Raw genomic sequence first — 12,832 nt, 5'->3', positions numbered from 1 at the left:
AAAAAGGGCAGAAAACTAAGGAACATAAGGAAAGATTGTGAAGTCATATTTAGATGAACAGAACTATAAATATATTAATAAGGAACTGCCATCAAGAAAGTGAAATGACAACTTACAATAAAGAAAAATATGTACATATATTTGCAAATCACGTATTTACAAATAATGTATCTGATGAGATAACTTGCATCTAGAAAACATAAAATACTGTTACAACTGAATAACAACAAAAAACAATTTAAAAATGGGCAAAGGACTTAAATAGATATTTCTCTAAAAGATACACAAATAACCAATAGTCAATAAGCAATAAACATGAAAAGATGCTCAACACCATTAGTTATCAGAGAAATGTAAACAAAAATCACAATGATAAAACACTTCACACATAGCAGGACGGCTATAACCAAAGAGAAAAACAAGTATTGGCAAGGATGTGGACAAATTGGAACTCTCATACAATGGTGACAGCATTATAAAATGGTGCAGCTGCTTTGGAAAACAGTCTGGCAGTTCCTCAATATGGTAAACATTATTGATTACTTTTCTATCTTTCCTTTGTTGTAAGGTATGTATACAAAGCTATAAATTTCCCCCCAAGTGCTGTTTTAGCTACATCTCACATTTTGATGTGTCATACCTATTTTTGTTCGGTTAAAATATTTTCTAATTTCTACTGTAATTTCTTTCAGTGAGTTGTTTAGAAGTAAATTTCTTTAAAAAGTCACACGTTATGATCATATGAAGCTCATTAAAAAAATACATGGTTGGTTTCATAGTGAAAAATCACGCAATGTAAATTACAAGTGAGTCATGAAGCATTATGGCTTTATTTCAGGTCCGACCAAGGTGTCCACTTGATAAAAATGTATTACAGACCTAAGCCCCAATATCTCAGAATGTGACTTTATTTGGATAAGGTCTTTGCAAAGATAATCAAATTAAAATAAAGTCATTAGAATGGGCCCTAACCCAATATGATTGGTGTACTTATAAAACGGGGGAAATTTGTAGAAACACACACAGGAAGAAAACCATGCGAAGATTTGAGTTAGGCAGCCGCAAGCCATAGCTAGGAAAGAGGTCTGGAGTAGATCCTTCCTTAGTTCCTTGAGAGGGAACATGGCCCTGCCAATACCTTGATTTCAAACTTCCAGCCTCCAGAGCTGTGAGACACTAAATTTCTGTTACTTAAGGAGGAAAAAAGCAATGTGAATCACCACATAAACAGAATCTGAACAGATACAGAATATTCACTCATTTGATAAAATTCAACACTGACTCATAATTAACTCGCTCAGAAAACTTTAAGAATATATGGAAACAACTAAAATCTAATAAAAGTTATCTACTAAGAAAACTACAAATACCATACTTCATGGTAAAATAAGATCAGAACCAAGATAAGGGTGTTCTCTATTACCGTTTCTGTGTTAACATCTGGCCAATGGAGAAAGGAAAGCAAAAGAGGGCAAGGATTTGGTACCGGAGAAAGATAATGTCACCAGGCTCTAGTGGAATAAAACAAAAATCCTGTAAGGGCTAAGACGTACAGGGAGCAAGAGTAATGCTTTCACAATGAATATTCATTTACCATCATTATTACCAGTAGGAATGATGGTAGGACACACTTGCTGTAGCTGGAGAAGGAAAAAACGGCAGACTCTGAGGTCTCAGAACCTATCTGTCGCTCACAAGTAGGCCTTAATGTTATTACAAACTGACTCAACGCTTATAGCCAAGCCATGTTGTTCTCCTGTTGGACATAAAACCATCTCAACATTCAAATCAGATAGGTCACTGTGCAACCCATAAGACACCAACCATCTCCTTAAATGAGTGATGCCTATCCTTTACCAATTGCAGCTTTATCCTCACTGTAGTCTGTCCTAACTATAGATAAGACGTATTGAGATACCCAAGCACAGAATTGCCCCCACTTTCTGACAGTACCCAATCCAGAGAGGTTCTACTTCGTCAAACCCTCCCCCAAATAACCCAAGCTATACTATACTACAACGACTAAATCCCATAGTAGGTTTTTTCCTAACATCCTCTTACTGATGTGTCTCACAGTTTGAGCATTCTCTCTCAATGCAACAAATAATAAACCCAACTTGTTCATTTTCAGGTGTTCCATTGTTCCTTTGGCCGCAAGGCATAAAACAATGGCCTAGCCTGTTTGCTGCAGGCCAATACAGCTTGAGAACCTACCACTTTGTCACAGTACTTCTGGATTTTGGTATACTCTGCATTCATTCTCTCACACTAAGAAAATTGTATTTCTCAGGCTTCCTAGCCTTTTAATTCAAATTATGGAACTGAGTAAAACTATTTAGGAAAACTTATCTTGCAATTGAATAGAAACTTCAATGCAAAATTATCATAAGCACTATTTTAAGGATTATGAATTGCAGTCTAAAATTCAAACTTCAAGTTTTTTTCCACTCACTATCCATTCTAAACTCATGCTAACTGAAAATTTTTCTGCAAAGACACAATGCAAATTTTATAGTTACTTTTCCTTGCTGACCCCAAACACACAAAATAATGAAATTTATAATATAAGGAATATGGTTACCCTTTAAATATTTTCAAATATTGAACTGCAATTCTTTTGGACTTAGATTTCATAATATCCACATTTCTCAGCTGTATATGAATAGCTAGCAGTTATTACCAGTTGCATTAAAAGTAAGCTTTCCTCTAAAAATAAGTGTATTTTCATAATTTTTAGTAACCCCGTTAAGAACATGAATTCTGCAGACAGAAACATAGATTTGAACTCCCGCTCTCTCTCCCATATAATTAGGTGACATACAGCAAGTTACCTAACATTTCAATTTTTAGTTTCAGCCACTTTAAAAAGGAAGTATCAGTCAGTACCTGCCACAGAGGTTATAGTGATGATTAAATGAGATTCTACATATTAAGCACTTAGAACGTAGTAAACACTCAATAAATGTTATTTTAATTGTGTATATTCAGGATGTTTTTAGGCACAAACTACATAATCTGAGGAAAATTTCTCTTAAATACTCTTATTTTCTATATAAATTAGAAAATCCAACATGCAAATATCACCACCAAATAACATTTAATAAACTGCCACCACCAAATGACATTGACTAAAAATAAGTATAATCTAAGCAAGCTAGTTTTATCAACAAAATTGCCACTCAGTTCAGAAACAATAAAATACTGTACAGAATTATAGAATAACTACCATCTATACCCACAAGGGAGCACACTACAGCCATTTACCAGGTCTTTTATAGGTTCTAAGTATAATGAAAAACAGACAAAGCAATAAGGAAGTAGCCTGAACAACCAGTTCAAACTAGTTCAGCCATATCTGTGCAAACCAATCAGTAGCAGGTTTTTAAAAATCTGTTTTGCATAAGCAAAATATATTTGAGAGACACATTATTAGAGATGGGTGTGTTACCTGCAAATAAGTCTCCATTGCTGCACTATGGGAACAAAACATTTCTAAGGATTATTTTAAATATCATCACCTTGTAACTGAGATGCCATTCACAAAACTATTTCACAAAAGAAATACTTCTGTTTTAGGTGGCAACACTAGAATCATGAAGTTCTCACATGACTGTAATTCATTTTCCCAGAAAAAAGCATTCATATTTTACAGTAGAAAATGTCTGCCATATCTGGAAGTAAATGTATAAAACGTGATGAACTACTTTCTACTGAAAATATTTTTTCATGAGGAAGATAGTCAAAAAAATGTTTGTAAGTCCTTACTCTGTATATTTAGATTCAAGAACTCTGGGGAAATACCATCACTAATAAAATCTTTTTCTACAGCATTCACAAGGGTTTCACTTTTACCAAAGGAATTTATATTTAAATAACCAAGAAGGGTATGTTACCTGCAAATAAGTTTCTATAGCTTGGAAGTTTTTTTTCCAATTTTGGGTAAATTATTTTAGGGAAAGCCCAACGAGCCTCTTATTTAAGTGAAAACATTATTTTCTTCTCTGCTTCATCCCCCTCCACACATTCCTTTCACTCTTCTTTTTAGCGAAGAGACCATAGCTATGAAACAACAAAGAGAAGTATTACCAAAAGCTGTAATGTCAAAACCTACAATCTCCAAGCTCAAAAAGGCTCAGAATTTAAGTGGCTGTTCAAGAGCTGCTCACTAACTCAGCCAATCAGCAGCCAGCATTCTGATTCCTGCCCAGCAACAGGAGACAGACAATAAGGTCAGAGAAACATACTTAAAACCTGTATCTGCAATACTTCAGTGAGGTTCTTTTTCTTTGTCTGATATAAGTCATCTAGAACATAACTGCATAAAATCCTAAATCCACATACAATAAAATATAAAACATAAATAAAATTTACACCTTTTATGCTATTTTAATTTATGTTCCTTTAAATATCCATGAATGTTTCCAGAAATATAAATCAATTTCCTATCTAGGGGAATGAGTGAAATAGAAATAATACATAACAAGAACATCCTCTTCTACAAAATTCAAATGTAAATTTATTTTTAAAAATCCATAGTCATCAACATTTATAAGACACTTATAACTAAAAAGCCAGCGAAATCTTAAATTTGAATAAAAAAATTATTTTCATAGCAATAGTGATTTCACCTATCACTATTGCTATAGATTTCCAATTCCAAAATTAATAGTATTCTGAACCCAAAGGTTTACTGTGGCTAGCATTATAAAGTGTTTTGTTGTCTAGTGCACTGAACTGACTTAGTTTCATTCATTTAATGAAATTAAAATGTCTGATTCTTGACAAACTAAGTTGTGTTGTAAGTACAATTATTACATCCTTTCCTCCTTAATTACCTTTCACAGCAGGTAACAAAAAGGTTGCATGAACTCTTTCCCCTTTGGAAACAATAAAGCAAATGTGTGGATTACACAGTAAATAAATATGTAAATTAAAGGGTAATTTTTCTTATTTACATCACTCTACATTCCTTTAAAATAAAAATAGCCAATCTGTCAAAATATATTTTTTCTCAAATTCCCTACCTATCAAATTTTCTCAGTAAACAAGTTTTTAAAATAAACCTCATTTTTTTTCCTCCTTCAGTTATAGATGAACCTAGTAATTTTTCAAAACGTACCCAAGAAGGAGCTTGCTGCAGCCATACTCTTAGTTTACACAATCTCCCCATAGGCAAAATAAATCAGCAGCTGCTTCAATGCTTCAGTCCGGTGAGAGAGCTGAAATTCACTGTCTGATTGGCTCAAAGCCGTAGTTGCCTAAAACCAATCAGACATCAGCAGCAGAACCTTGCCCAGCAACAAGGGAAGCAGATGAGGGCAAGTGCTTTAACAACAATCCAAATTATGTGAAAATATACATGAACAATGAAACTGAAACATATCTGTAATATACCCCCGGATTCTTTCTATAACAGCTCTACTATAGGGTTTTTTCTGCTAAATAAACGAGAGTCTGTCCTACTGCTTTCCAAGAACAGTCTTAAACTAACAAAACAATATGAAGTAGCAGGATTGTTGGGTCAAAATGCACACACATACAAACACTTATTAACTCAAAGTTATGGATACCTGTTGAAGTATATTTTAAAATAAAACTTAGCAAAAACTTATAAAATGTTAAGCAAAGCCATTTCAGTGGACTTGACACTCTATCTTTGATACATGCATTCCAATTACATTCATGTTAACTGACATTAGTATAACATTATTCTGAGTAATAGCATGCAGAAAATAATTTTTATTCAAATTTGAGTTTTCATTAAATGGCTTAAACATAAGTCAATAGACCTAATAATGGCTTACTCATAAACAGTCACTTAATGCTGATGACTCCTAGCCTCTAGAAATGCAACTAGATTCTTAAGTTTTCAGTTAAGAACTGTGTGATTTTATTTTGCACTCCTAAATTTTGAGAATTTTGCAACAGTCCTGAAAACAAAATCATAAGGAATAATCAGTGTATTGTACAATAAATGTTAATAATCTACTCTACTGTTTACTGCCCACTGAGACTGGTGAACCTGATAATATAATGGTTCATTCACTTTGATACTTATCTATTAAAATTGAGTGAACAGACTTCCAAAATTTTTATTTTAAACACTGGGTATCTTTGTTAATAATTATTTTTCTAAAACTGTAGTAAAACACGATCACTAATTGCACTAATTCTGTTAAAAATCCCATTATTCTCATACTTTCTGGAAGTTCTCTCTCCCAGTCACTCACAAAGCACTGGCACTATTTTCTTGAGGACCCAGAGCACCAATAGTTCAGAATTCAATTCTTCAATTCTACTACGCAATGGTTCTCTCAATTGCATAAAAACACTGTCAAGAGCTATCCTACCATATTTTTAAAAAAATATTAATTGGTGAAATCTGTTCTTTACCTAATATTCACAAATTCAGTAAAGTATTGAGTGGTCATGATTATCTGACACCTCAACAAATAACCACTTCTGCCTGTCATCAACTTAATACTAGCTAGGGCAACAAAATGTGGAATGGAATATCCCCTAACGAAATTTTAAAAAAATAAACAACAAAGTAAATGGTATTTTGCTTTACCACCAATTCCTTGGGCAAAGCAAGAGCAAATCATGCTCTTGAAAGTTTGGTTACATCAAAACCAGAATGCTCACTACACTAACCTACTGCATTCACTGCTATGTTTTGAGAAATTCTAGGGTAGTCTACATGAAAAAATACAAGATACCTTAAAATCACTTCTCCAGTGTAGTTTTGGGATCACTCTGTTATATAGGCAAATTAAAACTGATCCCAAAACATGCAATTTTAGAGTAACATTTATCAAATTACATCCTCTTAGAAAAATTAGACAGTTATCCATCAGGGCCCTCTCCTCTAGCTTGTCCTATACTTAAATGAAATTCCACCATCTATGCAGACAATGAGTGAAGTTACAGAAGGTCATGTTTTTAACCGACACTTTTCAAGGAGCAAATTATATGTCATACACTATACCAAGTCATATTCTTTTCTCATTTAAGTGACAATTTGTACAAATTCAACTTTACAATGATCTGAATCAATACATCAATACTCATGTTGCTATCATACCTTCCATTACACAAATAATTGTAACTTAGTAAGGTCAACCAGCCACCCAAGTCAGCACGAAGTTGTTTTTATTAGCATAAGCACCCTTCTTATGCATTTCAGCCTTTAAATTTTGCACCCATGGGGTGTAGCAAATCAACTGTATGATAATATTAAGCAATAAACTATATATTTGCCACAATTTTCTTCTCTCTCTCTTTGAAAATGAAGAAGTCATTTAATATAATTGCTAAGGCAAATCTATAAAGACAGAAAGCAGATTAGAGGTTACCTAAGGTTGGGGGGTTGGGGAGGAAATGGGGAGTGGCTGCTAAAAGGTACAGGGTTTCTTTATGGGGTAATAAAAATGTTCTAAATTTAAGTATAGTGATGGTTGCACAACTCTGAATATTTTTAAAAGCACTCAGTTATACACTTTAAATAGGTGAATTGTATTGTATGTGAATTATATCTCAATAAGTCTGTTATTTAAAAAAAAGGAATAGCAGTACAGTTGAATATTTTGCTCTTCATTTGTTTTTAACCCAACTTCCCTTTACTAAGTCACACTTCTAACATGGACAAAACAACTATACCAAGAGAACTGAGTGTTGGTTCATACTTTAGAAAGTTTACATTGTTAAGGCCAACAAGTACATCTGTAATTATACCAATAATGAAAGGCTACATATGTAAAATTAACAGCAGCCCTGTTTTCTATGTACTTATCTTAGATAAGCCACTCTTTTTCCCTGTCCTAAATGGGACATAATTCTATAATATGCTTATCTCTCAGGATGGTAAGGATGGACATGAGATACTCGTAAAAGAACAAAACATTTTATTAACAAAAAGATAGTACTGAACATGGTGTGGATGAACACTCCATGTATATATATTAATAACGTTTCCTACACATAGAAAATGCAATTAACTGTCTATTACCAGAAGGACTAGACAATCAGTCTCAAGGGAAACAGAAGCATTCTCTTCTATTATACACTGGCACTATAACCAAAGGCCTTATATGTAATTAATGTTGATAAATTTGTTTTAAAATGAGGTATACTTACTGAACTTTCTGGAGTTATATAAGGCTTAGTCACATTTTATCAATACTGTTTTTATTCATCTGATGTGTCTCGCCACCATCTACTCTAATTGCCAGTACTTTTAAATGTATCTTTTTCGAAATAATTATGCTAAATGGACTTTAATACCTATACTTATGTATTGTTTAATCAAACACTTTGGCACATCTCATCATGTACCTAGTATAAGATTAATACATTTTAAGTGTCCAAAGCTTTGTTGTCAGAAAACATACTAAAATATATTGATATCATTACGATGTGCTTTAGAGGACATTTAACAAAAGAATGAAAAATAAAATAAATATTCTGGTATAATATTAATGAACCTTATGTTGTCTGGCACATAGTATACAGTAAGTAAATACCGGCTAAAAGAATGATGATGCACTATATACATATAATTAATATCTAAAATAAGTCTTAAATAAGAAAACTAAATTATTCTTTTAGGAAGCAAAGATAGTAATCTAGAATATTTCTGACAGAACTGTAAACTATCATGCTGGTGACATATTCACATATAGAGGACAACCTGTCTGGAGATTCAGGATGCTTATTCACTAACAAAAAGTAACAATATATACCCCTTTGTACATAAAGCTGCCTCTGACAGAGTACAATACAGAGCACCATTAAAATTAACCAAATATGACACGAGAGGCATTTTTTAAGCCTTAAAACTTGTTCAGATAGTTTCATTGCATATTTCAAAATAAAACACCAGTTTTGAAAGAAATCTACTTTTGTTTATTACTACACAATGATGAAAATAAAATCTGCCTTAAAATAATAAATATACTCCAAAGGGAACCCCCTGCAGCCATCTTATCAGTTCTCTCACAGCAACAGAAGCTGAAATACAATTTGCATAGTCACTCTGGTTGGCTAAAGAAAGCAAGCTCTTGTAACCAATCAGAAAGCTAGAAATTAGGCAACCATGGAGAAAAAATTTTTAACCTGCCTAGCAACAGCCTAAAAATAGAAACAATATACTAGTATGGATCCCAAAATAGATGTGAATATAAGAGCAAAGCTACCAGCAAAAACAATTTATTTTCTTGGGGAAAAAGATGTGCTTTGCATTTCATCATCCAAAATATTAACTTGGCACCTTTTCTTATTAAATTGCAATTAAAGAAAAATGAATGCTAAGCTAAATAAACAGGCCATTTTCAAGTTACATGCCGTTGTCCATATTACTTTATTTATATATGTATACGTGTGTATGTAAATATTTGTTTTTCTTTTTTTCAGGAGAATAATGAGGCACTTTGATCACAGTTCTAGTGTCTCTAATCTCTAAAATCTGAACAACACTGCATTTTTTACTAGCACTTTTTCCCTGCAATTATTTGGGAATCTGAGTTATGCGTAAGAGACTGTTCGCTGTGTATTCAAAATACAAAGATTAAATAATTTATCACAGCAGATCTCTAAATAGGGTGAGGACTATGCCTTATTTGTTTTTAACAGACACTTGTTCCAACATACAGTATCTTTTATACAGTAGGCATTCAATAATTATCTTCTTAAATTAAAACAACTCCTGTCAGTGAGGAATACAAATTATTGTTTATGTCAAGTAAAAGTTGAATCAAACATATAAAAATATAATTTGTACAACAGTGCTATTTTTGATTTTTCAATTCTGTCTAAAGTAGGGTAATGTTAAAGTTGACAACGACTGATATGATTTATTCTGTTACTCAGAAAAGGGAATGTACTTCATCATTCTGACTTTGCAACCTAATTATGCTTAATATGCATGTTTCCTTGTACATTCCAAATTTACTCAAGTGGATTTTAGATCCTAAAGATGTCAACCAATGTATAGTCTAATTTAATAATTATGAAGATTATGGGCCAGTAAGAAATGACCAAACCACAAAAAAAAAAGGAAAATAATAAACTTTTAATTTCAAGAATTTAAATTATAGCTGCTAAAAGGATGGTTAGACAGTCAAGTGATTTGAAAACAAATGCTGTTTATCAAAGTACATATTCTACGCATTTCTTACATCAAACTCCATCAATGTGTTTTAATAAAATGGGAAATTAATTTTAAAATGTTTTCTTTGGTCACTATCTGTTATGCAAAATGAATTCACATATTCAATACTAAAGGAATTTACAATTTTAATTATTAAAATTATATGTAAAGGACTTACTTTAATCATGAATAAAGCTTAGAAAACATGCCTTTAAAACATGTAAGAACACAGTTGTTGTTTTTTTGTTTTTTTTCCAGTTGTGTAATTATTTTTATTAATTTAACAGATCAGCAATAATTAAGCTTCCTTTAAGGAGTGCCCTTCATTAACATTCATGTTAATGAATTGTTTTCAAACAAAAAGAGGAACATATATTTATTATCTTCCTCAGCATTTAGCCAAGGTAAATATTATTCTTCAAAACACAGTTCATAATATTTAAGCAGATTTTCATTTTTGATTAAGTAAATTGTAACATAGAATTATCATTATCTTTTCAGTTCTTTTTTTTTAGTTTCATGTGTACAAAACACTGTAATAATTAGACATTTATCATTTATATCCCTCACAAAGTGGTAACTCCTCTCCCCCAATCTACTACCCCTCTCACATCTCCAACAGCCATTACATTTCCACTGTCTCTATTCCTTATGCACAGACAGTTTTAAGTAACAAAAAGAGCTCCAGTGAAGGATGGAGAAAAATTAAATGAGCAATCCACTGAGTAACAATCCTTTTAATCTAAACATTTAAGAATAGATTTTAAAGTTAATTTTAACCAAACATTTAAAAACATACTGTTATTTTTAAATACTGGTCTGGATGAAAAGTAACTTATTGTCTTATTTATTTTTCTTTTCTTTTTTTTAAATTTATTTTTAAAATTTATTGGGGTGACAATTGTTAGTAAAATTACATAGATTTCAGGTGTACAATTCTGTATTACATCATCTATAAATCCCATTGTGTGTTCACCACCCTGAGTCAGTTCTCCTTCCATCACCATATATTTGACTATTTATTTTTCTTAATGTTCTATTCATATATTACTTGGATATCAGAATCTAGCTACAATTGTATTCACATCTTTAGGATAATTTAAATCTTATATGTACGTAGATTTTGTTTACTTATCTGAATAAATTATAATTCTTATCACAAAGGAAAGCAATATGCATTAAACTATGAGCTACAATTGGGGGGGAATATAACAAATGGGTCTAATTTTATAACGAGGCATTATAAGTGGGAAAAATTATTTTATAATTCCAGGCATGTAAGTCAAGTATCACTTTAAATATAAATCTCGACATTTCATTTTTTCTTAGGTATTATTTAAAGTAATTATAATACTTCTTAATTTCTACTTATACTGTCCAGTTTTATTTCAAGAGAACAGAAAGCACAATACCTGCAGAACAATATTTATAAAGCAGTCACATATCTTACCACGTACGAATCTGAACTTTAGTGGACTGAACAATCAATAGCACCTTAGTGTTAACAATTAGTGCAGTAAATTAAATGCCTTGGAGAAGTTTGGATAGTTCCAGAAAATTCACCCTCCCTCTCCATTCTCTCCCCGGTCTTGGCCCTCTTCCTAAGAACCCACAGGAGTTTAAAATGTCAACTGAGCGCCAGATGTTCTGTGGCCATAACCTGTATGTACAGAAGTCTAATTTTAATAACAAATATAATTAAACTGAAAGAAATAACCCAAATATTTCATATTCCGGGGAAACTCAAATTTCTCTTTGTACCTATTATTTTCCTGTTATTTTTTCTCTTCTGTAGCAAAGCAATATTCCTGGTATGTTACCCCTCCTTGTAGATCTAATACAAATCACATTTACTACAACTTTTCGAGCTAATCCTATTTACAAATCTGTATCATTCTTCCATTAGAACTTAAGAAAAAAGCTATGCTTTTGATAGCAAGATATCTTCTGGGCATAACTCAAAATGCACCAGCACTTCCCCAGGGAGCAAAAGAAGAAAAATTACATTCCCATTCTAAAACTTTCCTGGCAAATAATGCCAGGAATATAATATACGTGTTTTTGGCAAATGTTCCTAAGAAGCTTAGGTTGGGTTGACAGAAGCTACTATCAAAAGTTTATGACATATTTTAAGAAAATATAGAGTTCCTTTATTCAAAACTAAGAATTGATTAAGCTTTTAGAACCTAAAAAAATCTGCAGAGATTTGACCAAAAAACACTATACTTTGGAAACTCTCTTGACCCATCCTCCTAACCATCATACTAAATAAGCTAAAGTTCTCTACCCATTCTATAAACATATTGACTGATAACCACAAATACACTGAGATCTCAGGTTCTTCTGCCCTCATCTAAACCTGTTCATTAGTTGTGCTTGTTACTCAATTCAGTTATACATTTTTACTAAAAATTACAGAATACAACTAAATTTTGTGTAAATTGATGAAATATGAGTGCAAAAAATAGCTGCTAGAGATGCATCAGTAAAAGAGACTGCTGCAGAAAAAACACAGATGGGGGGGTTTGGTTTAGAAAAATTATTTAACATCTTTAGGTCTAAAGTTTTCCATCTGGAATAAATGGAAATTAAATTAGGAGACCTGAAAGGATCCTTTTAAAGTTTTTTGATTCTTAAATAAAATTTTAATCAATTCCACTCCAAAATACACTGCTCTACTGAGGA

The 12,832-nt window shown here is 32.1% G+C and overlaps 1 protein-coding gene across 5 annotated transcripts in view; it reads right to left on the bottom strand.

Moving 5' to 3' along the window:
• Positions 1 to 12,832, bottom strand: part of ATF7IP (activating transcription factor 7 interacting protein) — a 115,409-nt gene that overhangs the window by 70,288 nt on the left and 32,289 nt on the right. The window contains exon 1 of one of the 5 annotated variants that reach the window (XM_019744728.3): positions 5,120 to 5,219. The exons of 3 other annotated variants lie outside the window; for them this stretch is intronic. The gene's annotated coding sequence lies outside the window, so the exon portion shown is untranslated. Of the gene's footprint in view, positions 1 to 3,893; positions 4,012 to 5,119; positions 5,220 to 12,832 lie in introns of those variants that run through there. One more of the 5 variants, XM_019744730.3, reaches the window with a different exon arrangement.

Source organism: Rhinolophus sinicus, chromosome 1 (assembly GCF_057876585.1).
Source record: "Rhinolophus sinicus isolate RSI-liver-muscle chromosome 1, RSI-T2T, whole genome shotgun sequence".
NCBI lineage: Eukaryota > Metazoa > Chordata > Mammalia > Chiroptera > Rhinolophidae > Rhinolophus > Rhinolophus sinicus.
Note: the sequence above shows the minus strand (reverse complement) of the source record. Positions and strands in the feature narration are given on the sequence as shown.